The 11,746-nt window shown below is 44.2% G+C and overlaps 1 protein-coding gene across 1 annotated transcript in view; it reads right to left on the reverse strand.

The window, feature by feature from the left end:
• Positions 1-11,272, reverse strand: part of NMUR1 (neuromedin U receptor 1) — a 31,895-nt gene extending 20,623 nt beyond the window's left edge. Inside the window, exon 1 of the mRNA XM_042459895.1 lies at positions 11,124-11,272. The gene's annotated coding sequence lies outside the window, so the exon portion shown is untranslated. The remainder of the gene's footprint in view (positions 1-11,123) is intronic.
• Between the last annotated feature and the right edge of the window lie 474 nt (positions 11,273-11,746).

Consider the following 11,746-nt stretch of genomic DNA (forward strand, 5'->3'; position numbering starts at 1 on the left):
TGCTCTTCACCTGGCTTCCAGGATTGTAGTCCTGGATCTCTTCACTGTTAGGGATGATGGGAGTTGCAGCTCTTCTCCTGTACAACTCTCACCCCCCTGGTCAGCGGAAGAACAACCAGTTTGACCAGTAGCTCTGAGAATTGGCTGAAGATGTCTTCCAATCTTCTCTGAGTCTGCTGGTTCTGTTCAGCTCTCAAGAACACAAGTCAACACAGTAGTCTTCTTAAAAAAGATCTACGTTTCTAATATATACACTATGCACAAAACAATTCACTACTCACAAAACTCACACTACATAACTCCTCAATACCCACAAAAAGTTATTGCCATACATATTGCTTATATAGACATTTGTCTCTCTATTCATTATACAGTTGCCACCTCCTGGGCGTGTACATACACTAGGATTGACATACAATACTTGCCCAATCTAGACCCTAATTGCATCATACATTACTGTCCACTCATGACTCTCAGGTGATATCAATTTGCACCTTTCACTTGTCATTGTCCTCATATGTCCTTGGCTTTCAGGACCTTCTAATTACATTCACTTACAACACCTGTGTGACAATTCAATAACTGTTGCTTGTCATGTTACTTTCAAATACATTCATATACATATTATATTTCTTGTGACTATATATCCCATGTGGCTTTTTCCTGACATTCACATCCCTGACATATGATGCTATTCCTCCTCCTTTCCTGTTTGTCCTATTTCTCTTTAAATGGTTATGTACCCCTCTATTCTTACATTTCAATCAGGAGACTCATCCAACCAGGTCTCAGTGATGCCTATTACTGTATATACTTGACTATAAGTCAAGATTTTTTTGCCCCAAAATAATAAATAATAATAATAAACTGTTTATTTCTATACCGCTTTTCCTCAAGATCAAAGCAGTTCACATCTGATAAAAGATGACATATGTCATAATACAATATAAAAACAGTTATAACATTCAATTGCAATTACAACAATTCAATAAAATTATCTAAAAACAACAAATTAAAATAGTCGAAACTATAAACTATCCAAGTATCTTGGATAGCCTCCAGAATCCTGGGTAGACTTATGCATGGGGCAATAGGTCCTTCGACCAAGCCTCTCCCCGGTTGGGCTGCTTCCGCAGGTGGCAGCCCAGTTGGGGAGAGCCTGGGAAGGGCGACCGATTGCCCTGCAGCCTCTCTCTGGGTGGGCTTCCTCTGAGGAGAAAGCCCAGGCAGGAAAAGGCTTGCAAGGGCGCGTGTTCGGCCTGGAGTCTCTTCCTGGCTGGGCTGCCTCCACAAGAGAAAGCCTAGCTGGGGACAGGCTTCCAAGGGCGCGCAATCGCCAGCAGCCTCTCCCTAGCTGTATGTATAGTTGTATGTACACCGCTTTGATCTGAAAGGAAAAGCGGTATATAAATAAAAGCTTTATTATTATTATTATTATTATTATTATTATTATTATTAACTGGGCTGCCCCCTTAAGTCTGATCCTCATCATATCCACGGGTCATATAAAAACTCACATTTTTGGCCCCAAAAGTTGACCTCGACATATACACGAGGTCAACTTATAGACAAGTACATACAGTATATCATATTTCCTTTGTTGTGCTAGGAGTTCAAGTTCATCTTGATTATTTCTCATGCTCTGTGCATTAGTGTAGAGACATGGCAGACCATGGGTCCTCCCCACTTGCTGCCTGTGTAAGGTTTTTTCCCTCCCACTGCTGGCTCCTTGCACTATTTGCTTTGTTCCCTCCATAACAGTTTGACTGTTATTTCCAGCACGTGATGAACTCCTGTCTTCCAAAATACTGTCTCTCTCTCCGGTATAACTCAGTTTAAAGCCCTCCTGATCAAATTCTTGAGATTGTTGGCAGAACCGTTTCTTCCAAGTGGCCTGAGGAGGTGCAACTCAAGCCTTACCAGAAGTCTCCCCTCCTGGAACCGCAGCCCATGATCCAAGAATCCAAATCGTTCTCGGTGGCACCATCTGTGGAGCCAGTTGTTCACATCCGCTATTTTCCTCTTGCTTCCTGGACCATGCCCTTCAAGGTAGAGAGCTATTGAATACCATATATATTCGACTATAAGTCGACCTCATGTATGTGTCAAGGGCAGGTTTTGGGGACAAAATTATGGATTTTGATAAGTCAAGGGTAAAATTTAGAGGCATGTAACAAAGTATCTATGAAGCAAAGGAAAACAATGCCAAAGAATTTACAAAATTCCAGCAGGAATAACTTTAGTGTTACTCACACTAAAGGCTGGATGGATGAGAGAGTAGAAGGGGGTCAATGCATCCAGGACAGATTACACTCTTTCCTTTTACCAGGGGATGGTTCCATAAAGTACAGTATTGACACTGACCCATGGATAGGTTGACTCAGATTTCTTGGGTCAATTTTTTTGACTAAAATTTCTAGACATAGATGGAATACAGACCACCAGAAAGAGGCGTCTGGAAGCCGCCTGTCTTTTCCGTGTAGCCACGCTGCAGCAACCCAATTGTGCGCACAGATACGTGGAAAGAAAAGGAGCGCTGAACAGTGGCTCCTTTTAGCACTGCCGCAAACTGCCTGTGGCGGCACGAGCATGTCGCTGCCACACATGCCCATCTGGACGGCGCACAGCAGTGATGTCACAGCTGTGCGTATCGTGTATACTTCACCGCAGAGTGATGACGTCCTGGTGATGTCCTAGGGTTGTGGGCCATCTGGAAACGGCGCCCCGAGGCAACCCTAGCACATCACCAGGACATGCTAAAGGGCTCGTCTGTCGAGGGCCTAATACATGAGTATATTCAGTACTCCTGTCCTGGAGGGGGGTGTCTGGTTGTTGCTGTTGCTGCTGTGTGCCTTTAATTCATTTCTGATTTATGGCGACCCTAAGCGGTTTTCTTGGCAAGATTTGTTGTGCCACTGCTTTCCTCTAAGGCTGAGAGAAAGTGACTTGCTGAAGGTCCTTATATTGGGAGAAAGGCGGGATATAAGAAAACAAAACAAAATGGCCAAACTAGGAGTCAAACCATTCTATAATCATAATCATTATTCAAACCGCTACACCACAATGGCGCTCTATCTTGTCACTAAAACTACTGATAACCAGCAGCAGTTCTCTGGGTCTTTGGAAGATGAGTATTCTGTTGCTTTCTACCTGAAGTAAATGCCTGGGATAGAACCTGGGAGATGTGTGTGTGTGTGTGTGTGTGTACAATTCAAGCATTTTGACACTGAGCTACAGTTTTCTCTTGTACCCTGGAGCAAGGCGGTAATGTAGGCAATAAATTTTAGTGACTACAGTTTTCAGATCCCAAATCTCAACACCAGTGTTGTTCCAGCACCAAGTAAAAACACGTTTTTCATACTAAAGCATTCAGGCTTTTATGGATGGCATTTGGATCAGCATAAAGTCCATGGTTTTAAATGGTCTTAAACTGTGTTAACTGGTTTTAAATACAGTCGGCCCTCCATATCCACAGATTTTTTTTATCCAAGAATTCAACCATTCATGGCTTGAAAATATTCAAAAAGATATAAATACCAAAACATAGTTTGAATCCATTGCTCTAGGTCTTATTCTTTGAAGCTGCAGAAAACAAATTTGCTCCATCTGCAGTATGACATCTCTTGCAATATTTAAACAGGGCTATCATGTCACTTCTTAACCTTCTCTTCTCCAGGCTAAACATCCCCAGCCCCCAAGTCGCTCCTCTTAAGACATGGTTTCCAGAGTTTTCACCATTTTGGTGGCCCTCCTTTGTACACTCTCCACCTTGTCCACATCCTTTTTGAATTGTGGTGCCCAGAACTGGACAAAGCAGAAAGGAGTGGCACTATTACTTCCCTCGATCTAGACACTATACTTCCATTGATACAGTCTAGAATCACATTGGCCTTTTTAGCTGCTGTATCACACTGTTTACTCATGCTCAACTTGTAGTCTGCTAGGACTCAAGGAACTTTATCACACGGAGACGATTGAGGTTAAACAGCGAAAATTACATGAAAATTGATCAATCACAATTAACATTTTCATACGATGTCACAATTAAAGTACCATTATCCCGGGAATAAACGGGCAATAAAGAGCAACAAATTATTCAGGGGGAAATCCTGTGAATGATTTGTTGCTCTTTATTGCCTGTTTATTCCCAGGATAATGGCTCTTTAAGGCGATGTGTTTGAAAATGTTAATTGTGATTGTGCGATTTTCACCCAATTTCCACTGTTTAAATCCCTGCTTTTCCTCGCTTGATCAAGTCCCTCAATCCCTTTCGCACGGACTGTTGTCAAACCAAGTATCCCCCATCCTATAGCTGTGTGTTTTATTTTTATTTTTTCTGCCTAGGTGTAGTACCTTACATTTTTATTAGCATTTATTTATAAAGCACTGTAAGGTTTACACCTGATCTCTCCAGGCATCCTCCCTGTTTCTCTCTGCTGAAATTCATTTTTGTTAGTTTTGGTCCAGTTTTCAAATCTATTAAGGTCATTTTGAATTTTGAATTTGGATCCTGTTCTCTGGAGGATACCCCTCCTAATCTGGTGTCCTCTGCTAATCGTAGATCACCACTCAAAGCACTACGCCATGCTGGCTCTTGTAAATATTATTTAATAAGATTTATGAACACTATTAATTAGCTATATTAACTGTCGTGTTAAAATAGCCATAATTTACAATTCTACTCTGTTTCGTGGGCAACAAAGGGGGGGGGGAAATGAGTGCAAGTGGAGAGCAATAATTTCCGATTGCTCTCTTTTGCTCCTGCAATCCATCTCTCTCCATTACTAGAGAGTGTGTCTGGAGAGATCATTTTGATGAAAGCTAAGCCCACTGGTTACGCCTGAGTACAAATACACTAGAAATAAATTACAGAGATTTTTTTTTCAGTGAAATTTTTTGCTGCTGAAAGATTTATTAGAAAGAAAGAAAAACGAGGAAGAGAAGGGTCTTTCCTTGAGGTGGGAGGCAGATGGGAGAGAGAGAGATAGCTATACAAATCCTTTCCAGGGCTTTTTCAAATTTGAAGGTTACTTGAGCATTCCCAAGCAAGGCACGTGTTTTGGTTCCAAAGAAGAAAAATGAATATGGTGTTTTGCAAATATTCTTTACAAGCCCAAAGGCCACCATAGTGGAAAATAACAACATGCCCATTCACACTTACTTGACCGGGTTTAAATGCTATGGAGAAATTTGCATCTGTGCACTGATTCAAAATCGATTCGGTGTTCCCACTACGTTTTAAGCCAGCGAATCTCTTTGTGGCATTTAAACCCGGGTCGCCGTGTCCACTTGCAACCGTTCTGGATCAAAATGAAGGTGACTCCATTTCCGGAACAGTGGCAGAGTGATCCAAATTGATCCAATAGCTTACTCACACTATCAGAGATTTGGATCATTGCAGATCTGAAAAAAAGAACTGCTGGGGATCTGATGCCAAATGCACTGAATTAAGTGGGATTTTCGCTCTCCCACACACATACTGCACCAATTGCAGTCAAGGTGAGTGTGAACATCATGGAAATGAACTGGTTCCAAACCGTCCCAATCTGACAAGGACAGTACCAGTTAATCCCCTATCTTCCCACTTTTGGGGCTGATTCCAAAATGTCCCAGTTCCTCAAACCTTCCCTCTTTGTCCTCATCTTATTCCCATTGCTTCAGGGGGGAGAGAAGAGGAGGGGGAAGAATCCTGCCCTTCCCAGGAGGCTCAAGCAAAAGCAGACTGCTGCAGCCTTCTTCCTCATTAACGTTTCCTATCTTCCCTGTACTCTGTGGCTGCTTGACCACACATGGCCCAGTTTTCATCAGGGAAATGAGGGAGGAGGGTATGCCATCAGTGCCAGTACTGAAATCCTTCATATTTCCTAATTTGTCTCCACCAGCCAGAGCCAAACCCATGAGTGTCAAGTTCCTCACATAATAAGAGCAGACATACCTCTTGCCTTCAGCAACCATAACCTACAAAGGACTATTCTTTGACCATCTAGGGATGTTCACAGATACCTACGGTGGCATCCAAAGCTAGGACACACAGCTTTTTGAATACATTTCTGAGAATCCTCCACATTTAAAGAGTTCTTGTTGTTGTTTTATATGCCTTCCAGTCAACCCTAAGACAAACCTACCTTGGGTTTTTCTTGGGGTTTTTAGGGGGCTTCGCCTGAGGCTGAGAGAATGCAACTTACCCAAGATCACTCAGTGGGTGGGCTTCATGACCAAGCAAGGATGCAACCCTGGTCTCCAGAGTCATAATCCAACACTCAAACCACTACACCACACTGGCTTCAAAGAAACAAATGGTACCGTATATCCAGAGCTTGGACATGTGCTACTTTTGGACAGTAGTATACAGCATCCCACAGCCAGCATGGCCACTAGGAACACTGGTTAGGCTTATCTGGGTACTGTGGTCCCAAAGAAAAACTCCCACAAGCTTTAGTGATGGCAGTCCTGTTGCTAACTGCTGTGAAGGTGACTTTGATTTATGACAAGCCTGTGAATGAGAGACCTCCAAGTCACCTCCATCATCAAGAGCACTGCTCAGGTCTTGCAAACGCAGAGCTCTGGCTTCCTTGACTGACTCGATCCATCTGGAATGCAGTCTTCCTCTTTTTTTACTATCTTCTACCTTACCAAGCATTATTATCTTTCTATTGAGTTATGGCTTCTCGTGATAAGTCTCCGTTCAGTCATTTTGGTTTCTATGGAGAGTTCAGGCCTGATATGTTCTATTAACTATTTGTCTTTCTGGCAGTCCATGGTATCTGCAGAACTCCTTTCCGGCACCACGCTTCAAATGAGTCCTATCCATTTTCTTCCCTGTCAGGCTTTCACAACCATACCTAGAAATTTGACATACAATGGCATGGGCAATTGCCGCTTTAGTATTTAATGATATTTCTTTAACTCCAGGATCTTGTCTAGAGAGCCAGCATGGCGTAGTGGTTTGGGTGTTGGACTCCAACTCTGGAGACCAGGGTTCGATTCCCAGCTTGGCCATGGAAACCCAGTGAATTTAGGCAAGTCAGATGCTCTCAGCCTCAGAAGACAACAGCAAATCTTGCCAAGAAAGCCCCATGTTGGCTTCGCCTTAAGGTAGTCAAAAGCAGGAAATTACTTGAAGGCACACAACAACAACATTGTGTCTAGCTCCTTCATAGCTGCCCTTCAAAGTCCTAGTTGTTTAATGGAGCATTGGTGTAATACAGTAAACAGCTTTGTTCCCTGTCTTCAGCTTGCAATGTGTCTATTGTTTTTCTGAGATCTTGCAACACCTTCAAAATGATATATTCCCCTCCTGTCTCAACAAAAGAGATCTGAGTGCCAAAGACTTCCCTTTTATGGGTTCAGGAACAGCCGGCAAATTTCCAAAGTGAATCTCAGCACCACTGTTGCAAAGTTAAGTCAAAAATCTACCTTTGCCCAAGGTCGTCCAGTGGGTTTCATGGCTGAGCTGAGAATCATACCCTGGTCCAGAGTCACAGTCTAACATTCAAACCATTGCGCCATACTGGCTCTCATATATATGCCATGGATAGTTGAATCCATGGATGCAGAAGGCCGACTGTAGAAGATACAGGATTCAGGGCAATATTACCACTAATAACTTTCTAAATTTTGTATTTATTTTATTTTATTTTATTTTTGCTTTTGCACCTGTTTCATTACATGAATTTGTTCTGAGTTCTATTCTGAACGTTAAAGGTCCCCTAGCTGGGATCTTTGCCCCCCCCCAGGTGCTGAACCTTTACTGAGGGTAACCTTTTTAAAGTTCTGACTTAAATCCACAGCAGATTATACCCCCCCCTTTTTTGCTTTTGTTGTTGTTGTACCTGTTTCTTTACATTCATGAGCAACCTTGGGTTCCCATTGAAGCGACAGGTAGATTTTCAGACAGACAGACAGATACAAGGGTAGCAGGAGATTCCTTCCAAAGAAAAGGGTCTTCCTCTGCCAATCCAGGATACTCCTCACACTAAGAAGGGTGTACAGATGTTCTGGGGCCACAACCCACATCTGTTCTCCCCAGCTATGCATGACTTTCATCAGCAGGCACAATTTCATGGACATTGATTCACACGTCTGTATGTCTATGGTGATGGATAGATGGCCACCCTAAATCACTCTGCCAGTCTACAACCCAATAACTGCCCACGCCCAGCATTTTTGTGGCATTGCAGTGTCTCTTCTGTGGCAAACAGGGCTGCTGGTGGCACTTGGGGGTGGGTGGGCTTGAATCTGCTCTGGGTTCAAGTCAGAACTCAGTAAAGTTCAGCACCTTGGGGGAGAAAGATACCAGTTAGGGGACTTTTAACATTCAGACTAGAACTCAGAAAAGATTCAACACCTCATTGATATAGCAGCCCACCAGCTGCCATAGATGGCTAAGGTGCACCTCCTCATCCTCTCTCTCTCTCTCTCTCTCTCTCTCTCTCTCATACACACACACACACACAAAACCACAGGAGGCACTTGGGATTGTTTATGCAGTTATGTTGCTACTGCTGCCTCACTGACCTAAAGGGAGAGTGGTTTCAGCTTGCAATTTCCACCCCAAATTTAGCATCACAAAGTAATAGTAGTTGTAGTTTGGATGGATACAGATTTGCACTCGGAGCAAAGCCCTTGGTAAGAGCTGTTTTGACGGCAGACCAGACTACTTTGGATTCCTTTCTTCTGTGGGAGGTTTTTAAAGCAGATATTGGATGGCCATCGAATAGGGATGCTTTAGCTATCAATCTCCTACATTGACAGAGGGTTAAACAACTGTTCAAGTTCCTTTTCAGCTCCATAATTCTATGGTTCTAGGAAATCGGTGAAACAAATTACTCCTACATCTAATTTAAGCTCCATTCATTTCAATAGGGCTTTTCTAAGTAGAAATAGTCTGGATCCAACACTGGGTTTCCAAGATGACCTGCATCGCTTCCATTGCCCAGACCCCTGACCCTGAGCTCAGAAAAATCACTCCAGTGGATGATTGAGTTGTAATTCAAAAGTAGCTTTTGAATGCTCTGGAAGCTGGGACCGTCACCAGGTGATATAGGTTGGCCATCAGAAGGGGCTGTCAGATGGAAGACGGAGCAAGGCTTTTGGCAGGACCTGAACCTATGGATTCAGATTACAAGAAGCAAGATGATTCTATGATTCTATAAGATTCTGATGAAATGTTAGGAAAAAATTCCTAAAGACAGGAGCTGTTTAACCGTGGACAGAGTTCCTTTGTGGGTGGAAGACTCTCTTTCCTTCGAGTATTTTAAACAGAAGCTGGATGGCCACCTTTCTCTCGGTGTGCTTTCGTGGTGATGAAGGGCTTGAAGCAGATAGCCTTTCAGGGTCTCCTTCCAACATGGATCTGAAAGCCAGCGGAGACCTTTTTCCTGAGCTCTTCCTCTGTGACATTCATCCAATTTTCACAATATCTATAACCAGCCTGGCGCTCTGTCTTCTGGGCATCTAATATGGATTTGTCCCTTCTTGGCCATTCATCTGTTTTGCAACAGTTGGCTGGGTCCTTAACTACTTATTCTTTCTCTCCCTTCCTCCCCAACCTTCTGTATCAGGCCACTTTGTTTCCCATCATCCACACAAACTGTTTCATTTGTTCTGGAATTGCAATCTGCAAATTTCTTTTTTCAATAGCCATGGCAGGACCAGCAGAATAATAGCAAGACTGAAATGAAAACAGTTACAGGCAACACAGTTACCTGTAATGAATTACTTTTTAAGGAGGACGCTGACATGAAGGTACATTTCAAATGCAACGTAGCAAGAAAGAAGGAGGTTACGTTATCAGTAGAAAGAGTAACTAGGTTTCTAGTTACTTTTGAAAGTTACTTTTTAAACACCTGTGGCTGGTGTCTCTTGATGCCAAATCCGCTTGGGGATTTAGTGCAAACAGGCTCTGCATTTTCCATGTCTCCTTCAAATTTCGGACTAAAAAACAGTGAATTCATCTCCACGCTGACAGTGGAGCCACAATTCTTGTGGGCATTTGTAGGGGCATTTCGACACAATTTATTCTCACATTTTCTGCCGTTCCCTCATCAAACCTAAGATTTATTTTTCTTCTCTCTTTCAAGAAGTGGACAGCCAGCACGGCATAGTGGTTTGAGCACTGGACTCTGGGTTTGAATCTTGGTTCAGCCATGGAAACCCACTGGGTGACCTTGGGTGAGTCACATTCTCTCAGCTTCAGAGGAGAGCAAAGGCAAACCCTCTCTGAAGAAACTTGCCAAGAAAACTCGATGATAGGTCCACAACAACAACAAACAGAAAACATGAGCTTCTGTTGACTAAAGTCTGCTTCCTCAGATGCTTTTAGGATGTAGACTGAAGTCTACGAAAGCTCATGCTGCCCACTTCTTTCTTTCAGTCTCAAAAGTGCGACAAGATCTCTCTATGTACTGATTCCACAGACTAACACGGCTATATCTTTGAATTCCAACAAACAGAAAAGGCAGCGATGCCACAAGGGATGAGCAATTGTGCAACACTGCAATGAAATCACACAACCCACCCTCTCCAAGCAATGCAACAAGGAAGGGGGATTTTGAGAAAAGTAACTTCTCCAACTCTGAGTGCTGGAATGTGTGTCCTAAATTGCATTCGTTTGTTGTTGTTATTGTTGTTGTTGTATGTCTCCAAGTCATTTTTTTACTCTGAGGCTGAGACAATGTGACTTGCCCAAGGTCTGTGGGTTTTTGTACTAGGGCTGGGATTTGAACCCAGCTCCCCAGAGCGGCAAGGAGCTTTGCCCTGGTGCCACTCGTGTCATTCTGTGCCTTCAAGTCGTTTCTGACTTATGGTCACTCTATCCTGGGATTTTCTGGGTACGTTTCCTCAAAGGGGCTTATGCTCATGCCCTCCTCTGAGGCTGAGAGAGTGTGACCTGAACAAGCAGCTTTCTATGGCCGAGCCAGGACTGGAACCCTGTTCTCCAGAGTCCAACTCAGCTTCTGGCGCCACAACAACCCACAGTTCCCAGAATTCCATAGCGGTCTCAAGCTGGGGCTGTTTCTGCAGGGCGTCCGGGACCCCCTGGCAGCGAAAGCGAGATCAACCCAGATTCCCCCTGCAGTGTGGATGCAGCCTGAGACCAAAAACCCTAAATCTAGGCTCACCTGTGGCGCTTGGCAGCCAAGGCTGGGTCCGCCCCGTCCATCCAGGCAGGAGATGCCCCGATCCTCCAGCCTCTTAGGTCCTCCAGGTCCGGGAAAAGGCGGAGGAAGGCAGTAGCAGCAGCAGGAGGAGCAGCAGCATCCACCTTTGCGCTGCCTGGCCTCCTCTGCAGCCCTGCCTGCCTTCTTTGCAAAGCCCTCTATGCAAAGCCGGACCGCTCTGGCCACTGCCTTCCAAAGCTGCCTGGGAGCCAGGCATCTGCCGCCGCTTCTTGCAGAGGTTTTAAAGCGCCACTCGTGGGCGGGACAGGCGAGGCGAGGAGGCGGCAGGAAGACTAGAAGAACTGCCCCAGCTGGGACCAAGCCTTGGCTGCAATGGGGACTGCAGCCAGGAAAGCAGAAGAAGGCTATCTGAAGAATGGGGAGGGCAGCTAGGAAAGCCCTGGGCAAGAAAGAGCCTCAAATGCAAAGCTACACCACTCAGCAGAAAAGTCAGCCTCCTACAAGGCACTGCATCCCTCTGGATGGATGGATGGATGGATGGATGGATGGGAGAGAGGAGAGGAAGAAAAGCCATTGGCTGGAGAATCAGTTCTGACTCTTTTAACTGATTTTAATCTGCATTT

The sequence above is a fragment of the Sceloporus undulatus genome, chromosome 3 (genome assembly GCF_019175285.1).
Source record: "Sceloporus undulatus isolate JIND9_A2432 ecotype Alabama chromosome 3, SceUnd_v1.1, whole genome shotgun sequence".
NCBI classification, from domain to species: Eukaryota; Metazoa; Chordata; class Lepidosauria; order Squamata; family Phrynosomatidae; genus Sceloporus; species Sceloporus undulatus.